This window comes from Bufo gargarizans, chromosome 6 (genome assembly GCF_014858855.1).
Source record: "Bufo gargarizans isolate SCDJY-AF-19 chromosome 6, ASM1485885v1, whole genome shotgun sequence".
Taxonomy (NCBI): Eukaryota; Metazoa; Chordata; class Amphibia; order Anura; family Bufonidae; genus Bufo; species Bufo gargarizans.
In genome coordinates, this window is record NC_058085.1 from 193,820,103 (window position 1) to 193,841,657 (window position 21,555).

Genomic DNA, 21,555 nt, shown 5'->3' on the forward strand with positions numbered 1-21,555 from the left:
CACTATGGTACATACAGCCATGATCAAATGTAACAATGAAGCCAACATCAAATGTAATTTTGGAAAGGATAAATTCACACAATTATGCAAATAATTTCAAACGGAAAAAAAATCTATTTTTTTCTTCTGTATTTTTTCTGAAACATTATCCACACACAACAATATCCAGGTCTTTCTTGTGATTGTTTGTTATACCACTTTCCTCCAGCTCCTTTATAAATTCATTTATATATGTATCTTCTATCCCCATGTTGAGGGCTTCTTGACACTTTTTATTCTTGAAATATGCAGAGGATTGTCCGCTTATAGCAACATCTGCAGCTGTAATAAAAAATAAAAAAAAGACTATTGAAATCCAGGATCATTTGGCTGAACATTAAAATAGTTCATGGGTGCACCCTTAAGGCCCCTTTTACACGGGCGAGTATTCCGCGCGGGTGCAATGTACGAGTTCAAAGCATTGCACCAGCACTGAATCTGGACCCATTCATTTCTATGGGGCTGTGCACACGAGCGGTGATTTTCACGCATCACTTGTGCGTTGCATGAAAATCGCAGCATGCTCTTTGTGTGTTTTTCACGTAACACAGGCCCCATAGAAATGAATGGGGTTGCGTGAAAATCGCAAGCATCCACAAGCAAGTGTAGCACGGTTGCTAGGTGACGATCAGGATGTGACCCGATCATTATTATTTTCCCTTATAACATGGTTATAAGGGAAAATAATAGCATTCTGAATACAGAATGCATAGTACAATAGCGCTGGAGGGGTTAAAAAAATTCAAAATAATTTAACTCACCTTAATCCGACATCTCTTCTGTCTTCTTTGCTGTGTGCAGGAAAAGGACCTGTGGTGACGTCACTCCGGTCATCACTTGGTCCATCACATGATCTTTTACAATGGTGATGGATCATGTGATGACCAGAGTGACGTCACCACAGGTCCTTTTCCTGCACACAGCAAAGAAGAAGACAGAAGAGATGCCAGGCTGAGCGAGCAAGTGGATTAAGGGGAGTTTAATTATTTAGAATTTTTTTAACCTCTCCAGCGCTATTGTACTATGCATTCTGTATTCAGTGAAGAAGTTCGGGTTTGGGTACCAAACATGCCGATTTTTCTCACGCGCGTGCAAAACGCATTACAATGTTTTGCACTCGCGCGGAAAAATCGTGCATGTTCCCGCAACGCACCCGCACCTTTTCCTGCAACACCCGTGTGAAAGGGGCCTAATGGTTAGTCTAGGTTGGTGGAGTGAGTATTGTCATTTTGCTTATTTATGTACAGTCAGATTTATCTGCAAATGAATTTTAAAATGTACATTGAGTCAGATCTCTCTAAATCCATATTTCCCTTCACACCGCTTTATATGTGCATTGACGATCAGGTCCCATTGTGGGGGCTTCCATCAGAAAACTGTTCAGCAAAGACTGAGGAAGATGCATTTGGGAAACACTATTTTAGCCATGTACTGGGCTTTCTTGGACTTTTTTTTGACCTGCTTGCTGTTTATTTCTGTAGTTTTTCCCCTGATAGAATAGTGTACCAGTCGCAGTACACCATGTCCGAGTACTATTTTTGGGTATTCACACTTATACTTACTAAACCTTTGGTTTAGTAAGGTGATCATAAATGTTTCACAATTTTTGACAATGGTAAATTAACCCCGTATGCACCACAATGTAACTATACATCATTAGTGCAGTATAATTGTAGGGAGAATAAGTTGGTGATGTATGACGTCACCACTCACCGAGCAAGATTTCTCACAGGATCTTCTATCAAGATGGTCACGGCAGCCTCTGGATAAGGAGAATGTTATTTATTTATTTTCATCAATTAACCCCTGAAAGCCCTAATTTTTTTTATCTTAGGTCTAGCGATCAGTGATGAATGCGGCATCTGAGGGGTTCAACGACGGGGGGGGGGGGGAGCAAAATCGTTGTTCAATCATTGTGTCCGCTACTTAGAAAGAAATGTGCTTCGTGAAAAATTACTTCTTTGTGAAATTCGGCAAAGCAGCCGAATCAAAGTTTTCTAAACTTCGCTTATCTCTACCTCGCAGAAATCACCAGGATTAGTTATAATACTGATCCCTGTTATTTAACCCTTTATATCAGTTGATGGCGGCCTTCTTCTTCCTCTGGAGCCCCTATGGCAAAATTGCAGGGCTTCAATCCATTGCTATGATAGCCTGGGGCTTTCTGAAGATTCGCTAGCTTGTCTTAGTGAGCTGCCTGCAGAGCTGTGCCTCAGGTACAGCCTAACAGGCAGCCAGTGACAACCCCATAGACTGCAATATTGCAGTCTATGGTGCAAGTTATCAGAAGTCCCCTAAGGGGATTTAAAGAAAATTTTTTTTAAAAGTATGTGTAAAAAACACAAATGTAAAAAAATTTAAATCAGCCCCTCTCCCAATTTTATATATAAAATGAATAAGTAATATAAAGAATAAACATAATAGGTATCTCCACATCTGAAATGTCCAAACTATTAGAAAATTAAAGCATTTTCCTGTGCAGTAAATGGAGTAACAGATAAAGAAATAAAAATTGTTGATTTGGTGCTTATTGGCCACTTCGCCCCTCCCTCCCCACAAAAAACAAAAACATTTGAAAAAAAGTGATTAAAAAGTCATATGTACTCTAAAAAAGGTACCAGTAAAAAAACAAAAAAAAACAAAAGGTCATTTGCAAAGAATATGGTACTGCAAAGAAAAAACGTTTTACAAGATTTTTTTTTATTTTTTTAATGAAGTAAATCATAAAAACTATACAAATTTAGCACTTATAAGTTTGTCATGTCTTAGTGCATAGTGAACTCTGTAAAAACAAAACCAATTTTTTTTCCAATTTCATTCCTAAATATTTCCCCCCCCCCATTTTCCAATACAAGCTATGGGAAGTTAAATGGTGCCACAAAAAATTACAAATTGGTCCCACATCTTGTCCCATTCTGTTAACAGAATATATAGCTCCTGAAAGGCAAGGAGGGAAAAAATTGCTGTGTCATGATGGAGTTAAAACATTTTCATGAAATTTTTTTTTGGAAGGAAAATGGAAAGTCAGAACCACTTACATGTCTAACAGTAAGTGGCTAGACATCTGTTCTATATCCAAATTTATAAAACTTCACTTAAGATTTTATTGCATAAGTCACACAAAATGACAAAAAAATAAATAAATTACTTACTTGTATATCCCATAGGTTGCAGTAGACTACCAATAGGATCAATATCTGCATGTACCAGGTTATCACTAAGAGGTAGTGGGTATATTTAATCTACAATATGTAATCATTGGTGGATGTTGGGTAATTACTTTGGCAATATTATCGAATTTTCTACTCCATCTTTATTCTCTTATAGAAGACTCCATAATTTACAGGATAGTCTGGTACATGTGGACATTGGTTTCCCTTGCCTGAATTGTGATAATTGCACACATGCTAAAAAAGGAGATGTTTTTTGTCATCCTGGTACATTTAAGAAATACACAGACATTTTCTTAGGCTACTTTCACAATTGCGTTCGGAGCGGATCCGTCTGGTATCTGCACAGACGGATCCACTCCTATAATGCAAACGATGGTATCCGTTCAGAACGGATCCGTCTGCATTATATTTCAGAAAAAAAGTCTAATTGTTAGACGGATACGTCCTGACTTTGCATTGAAAGTCAATGGGGGACGGATCCGTTTGAAATTGCACCATATTGTGTCAACGTCAAACAGATCCGTCCCCATTGACTTACATTATAAGTCTGGACGGATCTGTTTGGCTCCGCACAGCCAGGCGGACACGTTCGGGTGTCCGCCTCCTGAGCGGAACGGAGGCCAAACGGAGCCATACTGATGCATTCTGAGCGGATCCGCATCCACTCAGAATGCATTGGGGCTGTACGGATCCGTTCGGGGCCGCTTGTGAGAGCCTTTAAACGGAACTCACAAGCGGAACCCCGAACGCAAGTGTGAAAGTAGCCTTACTTGTAGGTCTGACTATGTAACACAGGTTTTGGTTTGTCCATGCAATTTAATTTACGTTGGTGAGACCACCACTGAATTGAGATTGCATTTGAATAACCATAAATCTTTGATATGCAAGGAGCAGCTGGACCTTCCGCTCTCTAGGCAGTTTAAGGAGGCAAATCACAGAGTTAACCAGCTTAGATTCTGTATTGTAGATCAGATTCCACCGTTGCAATGGGGTGATGATAGGGAGTTGAGATTGAAGAGACACAAAGTGAAATGGATCAGTAGACCAGGGTGCTTGCACCTCAAGGGTCTCAATATTGATTATTCGCTGAAACTAATTATCATTTATTTATCTAGACTTATGCTTTCAGCCTGCTTTAATTACCTCAGCATGATATGTGTTGAATTTAATTTAATTATTATAAATAAATAAAAATTGCCCTTTTAGTTTTGCCAGTCTCCAAAATGGCAGACTTTGACATCTCAAGGCCCTGATGCGCATGTTGATGACATTGAGGACGTTACGTGGTGGAGGTCAGGTAATGCGCCAAGTAAGACGTTCCCCCTCTGTGACACGCGCACTAGGCCATTCTCGTTTGACATGCACACTGGGAATTCTGGGATGCCGCTGCCTGCCGGATGCTAGTACTTCTATGAGACCTGTGGTGTGGCTGGAACCATGGTCATAAGGTTTCTGTCAATAGAGAAATCTCCTCCTTCCCTTTTTTACATATTTAAAAATTGTGAGCGCTTCATGAGATGTTTTTAATCTGTCATAAACAGGCTAATAAAGGGTTTATGCACATCTGCACTTTATGTATACAAGTATAATATAATTGGATGCACATGAACTAGGTCGGGATCATGTTTTATTATTATATAGTTTTATGTGATGCAGAGTCATGTTGTTTATATATTTTTTTTATTGGATTGAATTGATTGATGTTAATTGACACTCACCCTATACAGGTCCTTCTAAAAAAATTAGCATATTGTGATAAAGTTCAATATTTTCTGTAATGTACTGATAAACATTAGACTTTCATATATTTTAGATTCATTACAGACCAACTGAAGTAGTTCAAGCCTTTTATTGTTTTAATATTGATGATTTTGGCATACAGCTCATGAAAACCCAAATTTCCTATCTAAAAAAATTTGCATATTTCATCCGACCAATAAAAGAAAAGTGTTTTTAATACAAAAAAAGTCAACCTTCAAATAATTATGTTCAGTTATGCACTCAATACTTGGTCGGGAATCCTTTTGCAGAAATGACTGCTTCAATGCGGCGTGGCATGGAGGCAATCAGCCTGTGGCACTGCTGAGGTGTTATGGAGGCCCAGGATGCTTCGATAGCGGCCTTAAGCTCATCCAGAGTGTTGGTTGCGTCTCTCAACTTTCTCTTCCCAATATCCCACAGATTGTCTATGGGGTTCAGGTCAGGAGAGTTGGCAGGCCAATTGAGCACAGTAATACCATGGTCAGTAAACCATTTACCAGTGGTTTTGGCACTGTGAGCAGGTGCCAGGTCGTGCTGAAAAATGAAATCTTCATCTCCATAAAGCTTTTCATCAGATGGAAGCATGAAGTGCTCCAAAATCTCCTGATAGCTAGCTGCATTGACCCTGCCCTTGATAAAACACAGTGGACCAACACCAGCAGCTGACATGGCACCCCAGACCATCACTGACTGTGGGTACTTGACACTGGACTTCAGGCATTTTGGCAGTTTCCCTCTCCCCAGTCTTCCTCCAGACTCTGGCACCTTGATTTCCGAATGACATGCAACAGTCCAGTGCTGCTTCTCTGTAGCCCAGGTCAGGCGCTTCTGCCGCTGTTTCTGGTTCAAAAGTGGCTTGACCTGGGGAATGCGGCACCTGTAGCCCATTTCCTGCACACGCCTGTACACGGTGGCTCTGGATGTTTCTACTCCAGACTCAGTCCACTGCTTCCGCAGGTCCCCCAAGGTCTGGAATCGGTCCTTCTCCACAATCTTCCTCAGGGTCTGGTCACCTCTTCTCGTTGTGCAGCGTTTTCTGCCACACTTTTTCCTTCCCACAGACTTCCCACTGAGGTGCCTTGATACAGCACTCTGGGAACAGCCTATTCTTTCAGAAATTTCTTTCTGTGTCTTACCCTCTTGCTTGAGGGTGTCAATGATGGCCTTCTGGACAGCAGTCAGGTCGGCAGTCTTACCCATGATTGCGGTTTTGAGTAATGAACCAGACTGGGAGTTTTTAAAAGCCTCAGGAATCTTTTGCAGGTGTTTAGAGTTAGTTTATTCAGATGATTAGGTTAACAGCTCGTTTAGAGAACCTTTTCATGATATGCTAATTTTTTGAGATATGAAAACCCAAAATTCCTGAGCTGTATGCCAAAATCATCAATATTAAAACAATAAAAGGCTTGAACTACTTCAGTTGGTGTGTAATGAATCTAAAATATATGAAAGTCTAATGTTTATCAGTACATTACAGAAAATAATGAACTTTATCACAATATGCTATTTTTTTTTAGAAGGACCTGTATATACTATGTTGTATGTGCACTGGAATGCTGTCTACCTCATTGTTTTTGTGGACTGCTGAGAATTTGGATCTGATCTCCCTGGAGGTGTGGACCCATTTTCCTCTTTTATTTAGTAATTAATTTTTTCACAGTGCTGCTTCAATTGTTGTTTGTACAGGGGTTTAGTATCTTGCAGTGAGGGCAGCTGCTGGAGCTTCTTAAAAGGAGTTGCCTCACTTCATCAAATGGCATTTATTATGTACAGGAATTTAATACAAGCCACTTATTAATATACTGTTATTATCTATAGAGTTGAGCGAACACCTGGATGTTCGGGTTCGAGAAGTTCGGCCGAACATCCCGGAAATGTTCGGGTTCGGGATCCGAACCCGATCCGAACTTCGTCCCGAACCCGAACCCCATTGAAGTCAATGGGGACCCGAACTTTTCGGCACTAAAAAGGCTGTAAAACAGCCCAGGAAAGAGCTAGAGGGCTGCAAAAGGCAGCAACATGTAGGTAAATCCCCTGCAAACAAATGTGGATAGGGAAATGAATTAAAATAAAAATTAAATAAATAAAAATTAACCAAAACAAATTGGAGAGAGGTCCCATAGCAGAGAATCTGGCTTCACGTCACCCACCACTGTAAGAGTCCATTTTCATAAATTTAGGCCCAGCACCCAGGCAGAGGAGAGAGGTCCCGTAACAGAGAATCTGGCTTCATGTCAGCAGAGAATTAGTCTGCATGTCATAGCAGAGAATGAGGCTTCACGTCAGCCACCACTGCAACAGTCCATTGGCATATATTTAGGCCCAGCACCCAGGCAGAGGAGGGAGGTCCCGTAACAGAGAATCTGTCTTCATGTCAGCAGAGAATCAGTCTGCATGTTATAGCAGAGAATGAGGCTTCACGTCAGCCACCACTGCAACAGTCCATTGGCATATATTTAGGCCCAGCACCCAGGCAGAGGAGGGAGGTTCCGTAACAGAGAATCTGTCTTCATGTCAGAAGAGAATCAGTCTGCATGTCATAGCAGAGAATGAGGCTTCACGTCAGCCACCACTGCAACAGTCCATTGGCATATATTTAGGCCCAGCACACACACAGGCAGAGGAGAGAGGTCCCGTAACAGAGAATCTGTCTTCATGTCAGCAGAGAATTAGTCTGCATGTCATAGCAGAGAATGAGGCTTCACGTCAGCCACCACTGCAACAGTCCATTGGCATATATTTAGGCCCAGCACCCAGGCAGAGGAGGGAGGTCCCGTAACAGAGAATCTGGCTTCATGTCAGCAGAGAATCAGTCTGCATGTCATAGCAGAGAATGAGGCTTCACGTCAGCCACCACTGCAACAGTCCATTGGCATATATTTAGGCCCAGCACCCAGGCAGAGGAGGGAGGTCTCGTAACAGAGAATCTGGCTTCATGTCAGCAGAGAATCAGTCTGCATGTCATAGCAGAGAATGAGGCTTCACGTCAGCCACCACTGCAACAGTCCATTGGCATATATTTAGGCCCAGCACCCAGGCAGAGGAGGGAGGTCTCGTAACAGAGAATCTGGCTTCATGTCAGCAGAGAATCAGTCTGCATGTCATAGCAGAGAATGAGGCTTCACGTCAGCCACCACTGCAACAGTCCATTGGCATATATTTAGGCCCCGGCACCCAGACACAGGAGAGGTTCATTCAACTTTGGGTAGCCTCGCAATATAATGGTAAAATGAAAATAAAAATAGGATTGAATGAGGAAGTGCCCTGGAGTCCAATAATATATGGTTAAGGGGAGGTAGTTAATGTCTAATCTGGACAAGGGACGGACAGATCCTGTGGGATCCATGCCTGGTTCATTTTTATGAACGTCAGCTTGTCCACATTGGCTGTAGACAGGCGGCTGCGTTTGTCTGTAATGACGCCCCCTGCCGTGCTGAATACACGTTCAGACAAAACGCTGGCCGCCGGGCAGGCCAGCACCTCCAAGGCATAAAAGGCTAGCTCTGGCCACGTGGACAATTTAGAGACCCAGAAGTTGAATGGGGTCGAACCATCAGTCAGTACGTGGAGGGGTGTGCACACGTACTGTTCCACCATGTTAGTGAAATGTTGCCTCCTGCTAACACGTTGCGTATCAGGTGGTGGTGCAGTTAGCTGTGGCGTGTTGACAAAAGTTTTCCACATCTCTGCCATGCTAACCCTGCCCTCAAAGGAGCTGGCATTGACACAGCTGCCTTGGCGACCTCTTGCTCCTCCTCTGCCTTGGCCTTGGGCTTCCACTTGTTCCCCTGTGACATTTGGGAATGCTCTCAGTAGCGCGTCTACCAACGTGCGCTTGTACTCGCGCATCTTCCAATCACGCTCCAGTGCAGGAAGTAAGGTGGGCACATTGTCTTTGTAGCGTGGATCCAGCAGGGTGGCAACCCAGTAGTCCGCACAGGTTAAAATGTGGGCAACTCTGCTGTCGTTGCGCAGGCACTGCAGCATGTAGTCGCTCATGTGTGCCAGGCTGCCCAGGGGTAAGGACAAGCTGTCCTCTGTGGGAGGCGTATCGTCATCGTCCTGCCTTTCCCCCCAGCCACGCACCAGTGATGGACCCGAGCTGCGTTGGGTGCCACCCCGCTGTGACCATGCTTCATCCTCATCCTCCTCCACCTCCTCCTCATCCTCGTCCTCCTCGTCCTCCTCGTCCTCCAGTAGTGGGCCCTGTCTGGCCACATTTGTACCTGGCCTCTGCTGTTGCCAAAAACCTCCCTCTGAGTCACTTCGAAGAGACTGGCCTGAAAGTGCTAAAAATGACCCCTCTTCCTCCTCCTCCTCCTCCTCCTGGGCCACCTCCTCTTGCATCATCGCCCTAAGTGTTTTCTCAAGGAGACATAGAAGTGGTATTGTAACGCTGATAACGGCGTCATCGCCACTGGCCATGTTGGTGGAGTACTCGAAACAGCGCAACAGGGCACACAGGTCTCGCATGGAGGCCCAGTCATTGGTGGTGAAGTGGTGCTGTTCTGTAGTGCGACTGACCCGTGCGTGCTGCAGCTGAAACTCCACTATGGCCTGCTGCTGCTCGCACAGTCTGTCCAGCATGTGCAAGGTGCAGTTCCACCTGGTGGGCACGTCGCATATGAGGCGGTGAGCGGGAAGGCCGAAGTTACGCTGTAGCGCAGACAGGCGAGCAGCAGCAGGATGTGAACGCCGGAAGCGCGAACAGACGGCCCGCACTTTATGCTGCAGCTCTGACATGTCGGGGTAGTTGTGAATGAACTTCTGCACCACCAAATTCAGCACATGCGCCAAGCAAGGGATGTGCGTCAAATTGGCTAGTCCCAGAGCTGCAACGAGATTTCGCCCATTATCGCACACCACCAGGCCGGGCTTGAGGCTCACCGGCAGCAACCACTCGTCGGTCTGTTGTTCTATACCCCGCCACAACTCCTGTGCGGTGTGGGGCCTGTCCCCCAAACATATGAGTTTCAGAATGGCCTGCTGACGTTTACCCCGGGCTGTGCTGAAGTTGGTGGTGAAGGTGTGTGGCTGACTGGATGAGCAGGTGGAAGAAGAGGAGGAGGAAGCCGAGAAGGAGGAGGTGGCAACAGGAGGCAAAGAATGTTGCCCTGCGATCCTTGGCGGCGGAAGGACGTGCGCCAAACAGCTCTCCGCCTGGGGCCCAGCTGCCACTACATTTACCCAGTGTGCAGTTAGGGAGATATAGCGTCCCTGGCCGTGCTTACTGGTCCACGTATCTGTGGTTAGGTGGACCTTGCCACAGATGGCGTTGCGCAGTGCACACTTGATTTTATCGGATACTTGGTTGTGCAGGGAAGGCACGGCTCTCTTGGAGAAGTAGTGGCGGCTGGGAACAACATACTGTGGGACAGCAAGCGACATGAGCTGTTTGAAGCTGTCTGTGTCCACTAGCCTAAATGACAGCATTTCATAGGCCAGTAGTTTAGAAATGCTGGCATTCAGGGCCAGGGATCGAGGGTGGCTAGGTGGGAATTTACGCTTTCTCTCAAATGTTTGTGAGATGGAGAGCTGAACGCTGCCGTGTGACATGGTTGAGACGCTTGGTGACGGAGGTGGTGGTGGTGGTGTTGGTGGTACATCCCCTGTTTGCTGGGCGGCAGGTGCCAACGTTCCTCCAGAGGCGGAGGAAGAGGCCGAGGCGGCAGCAGCAGAAGAGGCCGAGGCGGCAGCAGCAGAAGAGGTAACAGGGGGAGCCTGAGTGACTTCCTTGGTTTTAAGGTGTTTACTCCACTGCAGTTCATGCTTTGCATGCAGGTTCCTGGTCATGCAGGTTGTGCTCAGGTTCAGAACGTTAATGCCTCGCTTAAGGCTCTGATGGCACAGCGTGCAAACCACTCGGGTCTTGTCGTCAGCACATTGTTTGAAGAAGTGCCATGCCAGGGAACTCCTTGAAGCTGCCTTTGGGGTGCTCGGTCCCAGATGGCGGCGGTCAGTAGCAGGCGGAGTCTCTTGGCGGCGGGTGTTCTGCTTTTGCCCACTGCTCCCTCTTTTGCTACGCTGTTGGCTCGGTCTCACCACTGCCTCTTCCTCCGAACTGTGAAAGTCAGTGGCACGACCTTCATTCCATGTGGGGTCTAGGACCTCATCATCCCCTGCATCGTCTTCCACCCAGTCTTGATCCCTGACCTCCTGTTCAGTCTGCACACTGCAGAAAGACGCAGCAGTTGGCACCTGTGTTTCGTCATCATCAGAGACATGCTGAGGTGGTATTCCCATGTCCTCATCATCAGGAAACATAAGTGGTTGTGCGTCAGTGCATTCTATATCTTTCACCGCTGGGGAAGGGCTAGGTGGATGCCCTTGGGAAACCCTGCCAGCGGAGTCTTCAAACAGCATAAGAGACTGCTGCATAACTTGAGGCTGTGACAGTTTCCCTGGTATGCATGGGGGTGATGTGACAGACTGATGGGGTTGGTTTTCAGGCGCCATCTGTGCGCTTTCTGCAGAAGACTGGGTGGGAGATAATGTGAACGTGCTGGATCCACTGTCGGCCACCCAATTGACTAATGCCTGTACCTGCTCAGGCCTTACCATCCTTAGAACGGCATTGGGCCCCACCATATATCGCTGTAAATTCTGGCGGCTACTGGGACCTGAGGTAGTTGGTACACTAGGACGTGTGGATGTGGCAGAACGGCCACGTCCTCTCCCAGCACCAGAGGGTCCACTAACACCACCACGACCATGTCCACGTCCGCGTCCCTTACTAGATGTTTTTCTCATTGTTATGGTTCACCACAACAACAAAAATATTATTTGGCCCAATGTATTGTATTCAAATTCAGCGGGATATAAATTTGAGGCCTAGTATTTAGGCGCTGGGTGACCGGTATGGATTTACTAACAGAATTAGACTTGGAAATGCACAGTAGCGTGTGTGTGAAGTTATTCTGAATGACCCTATGTGCACCTTGAATATTATATACCCTTTTAGGGATAGATTTCAAATAGCTCTGATATAGCAGGAACCACTAAATTATGAAATTGCTAAATTGGGAATTGTATTTCAACCCAGAACAAAAAATGTGCTTTGACGGACACTAAATAACTTTCCCAGCCACAACAGGACAGCGGTAACGAGAGATTTAGCAGGATATAAATTTGAGGCCTAGTATTTAGGCGCTGGGTGACAGGTATGGGTTTAGTGACAGAATTAGACTTGGAAATACACAGTAGCGGGTGTGTGTGAAGTTATTCTGAATGACCCAATGTGCACCTTGAATATTATATACCCTTTTAGGGATAGATTTCAAATAGCTCTGATATAGCAGGAACCACTAAATTATGAAATTGCTAAATTGGGAATTGTATTTCAACCCAGAACAAAAAATGTGCTTTGACGGACACTAAATAACTTTCCCAGCCACAACAGGACAGCGGTAACGAGAGATTTAGCGGGATATAAATTTGAGGCCTAGTATTTAGGCGCTGGGTGACCGGTATGGATTTAGTGACAGAATTAGACTGGGATATGGCCAAAAAATAACCACACTATTGCTGGTTAAATGCACTTGGTGACGGTCGCAGCTTGCCCCTGATGTAGTATATGGCCAAAAAATGAACAGACTATTGCTGGTTAAATGCACTTGGTGTCACAGCTTGACCAACCACACTACTGAGGGTTAAATGCACTTGGTGACGGGCGCAGCTTGCCCCTGATGTAGTATATGGCCAAAAAATGAACAGACTATTGCTGGTTAAATGCACTTGGTGTGATAGCTTGACCAACCACACTACTGAGGGTTAAATGCACTTGGTGACGGGCGCAGCTTGCCCCTGATGTAGTATATGGCCAAAAAATGAACAGACTATTGCTGGTTAAATGCACTTGGTGTCACAGCTTGACCAACCACACTACTGAGGGTTAAATGCACTTGGTGACGGGCGCAGCTTGCCCCTGATGTAGTATATGGCCAAAAAATAAACAGACTATTGCTGGTTAAATGCACTTGGTGTGACAGCTTCACCCTGATGTAGGCTTTAGCCAAAAAACAACCACACCATTGAGGGTTAAATGCACTTGGTGACAGGCGCAGCTTGCCCCTGATGTAGTATATGGCCAAAAAATAAACAGACTATTGCTGGTTAAATGCACTTGGTGTGACAGCTTCACCCTGATGTAGGCTTTAGCCAAAAAACAACCACACCATTGAGGGTTAAATGCACTTGGTCGCAGCTTGGATGCACTTGGTCGCAGCACCGCACAAGACACAAAATGGCCGCCGATCACCCCAGAAAAAAGTGACTGACAAACGGTCTGGGCAGCCTAAAAACAGTGAGTGAGCATTTGAATTTCAGCAGCTCAATGATGCACAGCTGCAGATCGATCGATTAATCAAGTGAAGTCCTTTGGAGGAGTTAATCTGCCTAATCTCGCCCTACTGTCGCATCCGCAACCTCTCCCTACGCTAATCAGAGCAGAGTGACGGGCGGCGCTATGTGACTCCAGCTTAAATAGAGGCTGGGTCACATGGTGCTCTGGCCAATCACAGCCATGCCAATAGTAGGCATGGCTGTGACGGCCTCTTGGGGCAAGTAGTATGACGCTTGTTGATTGGCTGCTTTGCAGCCTTTCAAAAAGCGCCAAGAAAGCGTCACAAAAGCGCCAAGAAAGCGACGAACACCGAACCCGAACTTTTACGAAAATTTCCGGGTTCGGGTCCGTGTCATGGACACCCCAAAATTCGGTACGAAGTTCGCTCATCCCTACAAGCCACCTATCTGTGCACGGTGTATGGGACTGTTAGCTATATTGTATGAACAGAATCGTGTGGTACCTGGCTACTGAAATGTGGCTGCTATATGTAAAAAGGACATTGAAGTTGTTGTAGTATACTTATGGGCACTGACATGAGTATTAAATGTCCATGATTAAGTGGGGGAGTAAGGGCAATTGCTAAGAGTCCATCTACATTGAATGTGCTGCAGGCTCAGGTGCCCTTTAACTACTTGACCCGTACAGCTAAACACAAAATAAGAGCCGGTGTGCGCTGGGCGCATGTGGTTTAAAAGCGGCTGCACAGAGAGCCGAATGTGCCGAGCCGCACGCTGGCCAGACGTGGGGCCCAGCTGTAGGAAGGAAGCGCACGCGAGTGCGGGGCTTACCCTATACGGACCGGACACACACGCTGAAGAAACGATCAGGAACACAGTCAGTCGTCCGTTGAACCGCAGAGGACGCTGACCCTGCTCGCGACCCGGAAGTGACGCCGCACCTGCGCACACAGCTGCTGGCCAGTAATCGGAAGTAGCTACACACCGCTGCTGTGGACAAGAATCAGAGGTAGCTGAAAGGGGGGAGGGCGTAGCGGTGCTTTAAATAGGATGTGCAGGAGCCTCCCCTCCCACAAATACGGCAACTGTGTTGCCTACATATATCGCAGCTCAGTAACAGGTAGCAATTAGATAACTTCATCTATCCTGCCATTACCTCTGCCATGTTTGGTACGCATGTGTGCAGGACATTCGGACGGAGTGGATGGAGGTAATATGAAATTGCTAATTAACTATATTAAAAGGTCATTACCATACTCCCTGGCCTCCTCTGATATCAAAGGGTTGGGGTGGGGGATGATGGGGGAAGATACTGACCCTTTTTAACACATGTATGGAGAAAAACAAACTGTCATTTCTTTGGGGATCACTAGCTTAAAGGGTTAAAGGGCTTCTGTCACCCCACTAAACTTTTTTTTTTTTCCTTTTTTTCTTTGTTTACTTATAATCCCTATAGTGCGATTTCTGCATACATAAGCTAAATAATCATTTTGGTCCAGTAGAATTTGTTAAAAACATAATTTTTAAATATGCTAATTACCTTGCTACCAGCAAGTAGGGCCTGCGCCAGGTGTAGATGTGACATCATCGGCGCAGGCGCATTGAGGATGGAGCTGCCGCCTCTCAGTGCACCTGCGCCGATTGAAGACAGGTATTTTGGATTCAAACAGGGCCAGCAGAGGACGGCCCTGTCAATCAACATGCGGAGGGGGCGTCTTTAGGATCGGAGGATGCGGATGCTACCAGCGAGTAGCCGCCCTACTTGCTGGTAGACAGGTAATTTGCATATTTTAAAATTACGTTTTTAACAAATTCTACTGGACCGAAATGATTATTTAGCTTATGTATGCAGAAATCGCAAAAATAAAAGGTTTAGTGGGGTGACAGAAGCCCTTTAATGGACTGACCGATATTTCTGCTTCCCCAGGCAACCGTTGCATAACGTATGAAGTTCTGTTTTTAACCCTTTTATCTTACAAACTGTTATTTTGCACTGTATGTATATGTCTGTGTTTTTTGTTATATTTTCTATAAGAACCCCATTGTTTGTACACACTGTCCCTTTTTGATATTAAAACTTCACTTTAATAAGAGCCTTCTTGTGTTCTAATGATTCAATGACCTTAGAAGAAGCATTACCTAGACTAATTTATTAACCCTGTGAATGCTAGCAGCTGTAGAGAGTACTTAGGTGTTATTTAATGTAAAGGTGTCTCGTCAGGCTGATATGATGAGTGGTGACAGCTAAGATTGATTAGTTTCAGATGATGGAGTGCTGACAGAGCGAGGTCCAGTGTGACCCTGCAGGCTCCCCTCTAAAGCCACGGATCCTGACATATTAGGGTGCATTCACATGACCGTTTAGCTTTGCGTCCTGCATGCAGTACTTTTTTTCTGTTTAAAAAAACCAGATCTCAGGCAGAAATGGTTCAAACGGTTGACAACTGATGAAGCAGGATCCATTTTTTTTTACAGGATCCTGTATAAAAATAAAAATGAGTGATCCTATGCATAAGGCCTCATGCACACGACAGTATTTTTTCACTGTCCGCAAAATGGGGTCCGTTGGTCCGTGATCCGTGACCGTTTATTCGTCCGTGGGTCTTCCTTGATTTTTGGAGGATCCACGGACATGAAAAAAAAGTCATTTTGGTGTCCGCCTGGCCGTGCGGAGCCAAACGGATCCGTCCTGAATTACAATGCAAGTCAATGGGGACGGATCCGTTTGACGTTGACACAATATGGTGCAATTGCAAACTGATCCGTCCCCATTGACTTTCAATGTAAAGTCAGGAGTCCCTTTTATACCATCGGATCGGAGTTTTCTCCAATCCGATGGTATATTTTAACTTGAAGCGTCCCCATCACCATGGGAACGCCTCTGTTAGAATATACTGTCGGATATGAGTTACATCGTGAAAACTCATATCCGACAGTATATTCTAACATAGAGGCGTTCCCATGGTGATGGGGACACTTCTAGTTAGAATATACTACAAACTGTGTACATGACTGCCCCCTGCTGCCTGGCAGCACCCGATCTTTTACAGGGGGCCGTGATTAGCACAATTAAGCCCTCAGGTGCTGCACCTGAAGGTGTTAATTGTGCGTATCATAGCCCCCTGTAAGAGATCCGGGGCTGCCAGGCAGCAGGGGGCAGATTCCCCCCCCTCCCCAGTTTGAATATCATTGGTGGCCAGTGTGGCCCCCCTCCCTCCCTCTATTGTATTAATAACATTGGTGGCAGTGTGCGGCCTCCCCCGGCCCCACCGCCCTATTGTAATAAGAACATTGGTGGCAGTGTGCGGCTTCCCCCGGCCCCCCTCCCTCCCTCCCTCTATTGTAATTAGAACATTGGTGGCAGTGTGCGGCCCCCCCCCCGGCCCCCACCGATCATTGGTGGCAGCGGAGTTCCGATCGGAGTCCCAGTTTAATCGCTGGGGCTCCGATCGGTAACCATGGCAACCAGCACGCCATTGCAGTCCTGGTTGCCATGGTTACTTAGCAATAGTAGAAGCATCATACTTACCTGCTGGCTGCTGCAATGTCTGTGTCCGGCCGGGAGCTCCTCCTACTGGTAAGTGACAGGTCTGTGCGGCACATTGCTAAATGAACTGTCACTTACCAGTAGGCCGGACACAGACATCGCAGCAGCCAGCAGGTAAGTATGATGCTTCTACTATTGCTAATTAACCATGGCAACCAGGACTGCAGTATCGTCCTGGTTGCCATGGTTACCGATCGGAGCCCCAGCGATTAAACTGGGACTCCGATCGGAACTCCGCTGCCACCAATGATCAGGAAAGGGGGGACAGGGGAGGCCGCACACTGCCACCAATGTTCTTATTACAAGGGAGGGAGGGGGGGCCGGGGGAGGCCGCACACTGCCACCAATGTTCTTATTACAATAGAGGGAGGGGAGCTGGGGGAGGCCGCACACTGCCACCAATGTTCTTATTACAATAGAGGGAGGGAGGGGGGGCCGGGGGAGGCCGCACACTGCCACCAATGTTCTTATTACAATGGAGGGAGGGGAGCTGGGGGAGGCCGCACACTGCCACCAATGTTCTTATTACAATGGAGGGAGGGGGGCTGGGGGAGGCCGCACACTGCCACCAATGTTCTTATTACAATAGAGGGAGGAAGGGGGGGGCGCACACTGTGCCACCAATGTTATTATTACAATAGAGGGAGGGAGGGGGGCCGCACTGGCCACCAATGAAATTGAAACTGGGGAGGGAGGGGGGTCTGCCCCCTGCTGCCTGGCAACCCCGGATCTCTTACAGGGGGCTATGATACCCACAATTAACCCCTTCAGGTGCGGCACCTGAGGGGTTAATTGTACGGATCACAGCCCCCTGTAGGAGATCGGGTGCTGCCAGGCAGCAGGGGGCAGTCATGTACACAGTTCGTTGTATATTCTAACTAGAAGCATCCCCATCACTATGGGAACGCCTCTATGTTAGAATATACTGTCGGATCTGAGTTTTCACGAAGTGAAAACCCAGCTCTGAAAAATCTTTTATGCAGACGGATCTTCGGATCCGTCTGTATGAAAGTAACCTACGGCCACGGATCACGGACACGGGTGCCAAACTTGTGTGCATCTGTGTTCTTTCACAAACCCATTGACTTGAATGGGTCCGTGAACCATTGTCCGTCAAAAAAATAGGACAGGTCATATCTTTTTGACAGACAGGATACACTGATCACGGAGGCGGATGACAAACGGTGCATTTTCCGAGTTTTCAACTGACCCATTGAAAGTCAATGGGTCCGCAGAAAATCACGGAAAACGGAACAACGGCCACAGGTGCACACAACGGTCGTGTGCATGAGGCCTAAGGGTGGGTTGACACTAGAGTTTTGGTATTCCATTATAGGTTCTGTTTATAACGGAATTCACAGACCGAATGCAAAACGGAAGCCTTTAAGAAGCATTCTGTTTGGATCAGTCCTAATAAAAGTCTATGGACAAGCATAACGGATCTCTGTCTGGTTTCCGTTATACAGGATGACAGGACTTTGTTTCCATCCTGTATAACAGAAACCAGACGGATGCGTTAATCTTGGCCCTACACTTCTATTAGGCCAGATCAAAACAGAATGCCTCTTAAAGGCTTCCGTTTTGCATTCTGTCTGTGCATTCCATTGTTTTCCGTTATAAACGGAACCTATAATGGAATGTCATAATGCTAGTGCGAACCCACCCTAACTGATGCAACAGGATCCGTTTTTTACAGGATCTTAATTATTTTTCTCTTTCTCTTCTAAAAGCTAAACAGTGATGTGAACCTGGCCTTACTGTGAGGGGACACCCTGGCACAGTATTAGCCCAATTATTTTGGGGGGACATTATGTTTACACTACTAGTGTCAGGGACACTATTTGTTTGGCACAGTTTTTATTTTTTTATTTTTTTTATTTTTACGGCACTGTGATCCAATATATATTGAAGGATGCACTGTGGGATCTGTGTGGTACTGGTATTTTCATGGGGACTGTTTCTGCAGTATAGTATTGGAGAGCACAGTGTGTACAGTATTAGGGGTGGCAGGAAGGGGTGTCGAGAAAATGTGAGGATGGAAAAGTATAAAACTAAGATGTCTGTTCGTCAAACTCTGCAGGGATGAGAGATGGCTGAAAGATATCATCATGGTGGTCTGGTCTGAAAGGAGAAGATGAGGAAAGAGAATATCTACATCTGAGGAGATGTCACTGGATGTATATGCACTGTATTAACCTGTATGTTTGTAGCGCTGTATGCAATGTTTTCCAAGTATGTTTTTAAGGCCTCTTGCACACGGACGATACGGATTAGGTCCGGATGCGTTCAGGGTGTGTTCAGGAAAACTCACACCATTTCGCAAGCAAGTTTAGTCAGTTTTGTCCGCGATTGCGTTCAGTGGTTCATTTTTTTTGCGCAGGTGAAATGCTCATTGATGCATTTTTCAAGCACGTGATAAACTGAAGGTTTACAAACATCTATTAGCAACCATCAGTGAAAAACGCATCGCATCCGCACTTGCTTGCGGATGTGATGCGCTTTTCAAGCAGCCATATTCACTTCTATGGGGCCAGGGCTGAGTGAAAAGCCCAGAATATAGAACATGCTGCGATTTTCACGCAGTGCACAAATGACGCGTGAAAAACAACATGTACACAGACCCATTGAAATAAATGGGTCCGGATTCATTGCGGGTGCAATGCATTCGCATCACGCATTGCATCCGCGCGGAAAATTCGCTCGTGTGAAGGGGCCTAACAGTAAGGCTGGAGGGAAGGGGGTTAGGTTGAGAATTTGGCATTGGCGGGGCTTGCCATTTCCAGTTTTACCTCAGGCAGCACAAAGGCTAGGAGCACCCCTGCCCCTTGCCACAAAGCATTGAGGGAAGGGGGTCCCAAGCTGAACTCTTGCACCAGGGCCCATGAGCCTTTAGCTATGCCCCTGACTCCACGGCTTCACAGCAAACGGATTAACACTAATTGTCAGATTGCACCTGTACAGCACTTGACCTGGTTTCTATGTTAGCGTGTCATCCTTGCGCAGGGGCCATGCTAATCTTCTCTGTATCTTTCCAATTTTAGTATATGTGCTGCCGAAGCGAACACCTGGTTTCCATGTTAGTACTGGTCCAGCACGACAATATTCAGTTGTGCACTGCATAGTATATATTTTTTTTTATATGCTTTCACTGCCATCTGTTGGTCAAGAGATGTTTCAGATAAATATAGCAGATAATAAAACTACAAAGTTGCATAAAGAGATCATCTTAAAGGGGTTTTAAGCTGCTTAAAGGGGCTGTGGCACTAGTCCTAGAGCTGTGTTCTCTTCAATGTTTAGCTGTACGTTGTCTATATTGTAAAGGTGATGCAGGTAGACATTATAGACGGCATTCAAGTAAACATTGAAGAGGATGCTTCTCTCGCACTAGCGCGGCAGCCCCTAAAAGCAGCTGATCGGCTAGGATGGTGGGAGTTCGATCTCCACCAATATCTAATTACCTATTTTGAGGATAGGTTATATGAAACTGGAATACCTTTTTAACCGCCTCCCGACCATGTAACGCACGGATGCGTCGATTCATTCCTCCTGGACGCATCCGTGCGTCATCTCGCGAGACGCGATATTTCGGACTGAGCCTGCCCGCGCATGCGCATCTCGGGCCGGCAAATGAACGAGCACAATTTCGTCACCAGCTTGCCAGCCAATGATCGTGGCTGGCAGGCTGGCAATTTTTAAAATGACAAATCACAAGCCATCTAACACATCATATTAGTAAATATGATGTGTTAAATGGCTTCCCTGCTCCTCACCTGGTCCTTTTGGTTCCAGCAGAGGATCAGGCTTCACAGTGAGTACCACCAAACACCACACATAGCCCCAGATCACCCCCCTGCACCCCAATTAACCCCTTGATCACCCCTTCTTGCCCCTGTCAATCACTAGTGAAAGGGGGAAAAAAGTGATCAGTGTAAACTGTCACTTTTTTTTTTTTTTTTCACTGGTATTGGCTTTAGGTTTTAGGATAGTTTAGGCCCCTTGGTTAGGTAGTTTAGCGATCGTTTAGCGCCCAGCCCACCGCACCGCAGTCACTTATTCGCTGATTAGCATATCGCTAATCAGCATTTGTACTTTTATAGTATCTGTAAGTGATCAAAACTGATCAGTCAGATCTATAATGGTATTAGTGTCACCTTAGTTCGCCCTCCACCCAAAACGCAGTGTTTGCCCGATCAGGCCTGATCAGTCGCCCACACGTGCGTTCACCCACGCCCGCCCCGCCGCAGTGACATAAATTATTATTTTTTTGATCACTGCACATTCACTTCACAAGCGCTGCGGCGATAAAAAAAATCCGTTTTGATATTTTTTATCAACCGCAGCGGCCTCCGGTACTTCGCTAGCCTCCCCTTTGTAAGACAGGCTTGCTTTTTTTCTTGGGTAGTCTCAGGGAATACCCCTAAATTTAGTTCCCCAAATGTCAAACAGGGGGTATTCTTCTGAAGAGGCCTACAGGCTTCTGACCCAGTTGGATGAGGAATGGGAACCCTCATCTGATGAATCTAGCGGGTCAGAATATGAACCTGTAGAAAGCAGTGGCAGTCTGACTCTGATGAGGAGGTTGAGGTCCCTGATAGCACCAGGCGTACCCGGTCCCATGTTGCTAGACCACAGGTTGCGCAGGATCCGCTTCAAGGGCAGCAGAGTGGGGCTGGCGCTGTCGGATTATGTGGTGAGGCATACACCAGCAGCGCAGCCCATCCTGGACCTAGTACC

The 21,555-nt window shown here is 46.3% G+C and overlaps 1 non-coding gene across 1 annotated transcript; it reads right to left on the reverse strand.

Moving 5' to 3' along the window:
• Positions 1 to 19,778: 19,778 nt before the first annotated feature.
• LOC122942914 lies at positions 19,779 to 19,886 on the reverse strand. The gene has a single exon (XR_006390753.1). It is a non-coding gene; the product is annotated as a U6 spliceosomal RNA (small nuclear RNA).
• Positions 19,887 to 21,555: the final 1,669 nt, after the last annotated feature.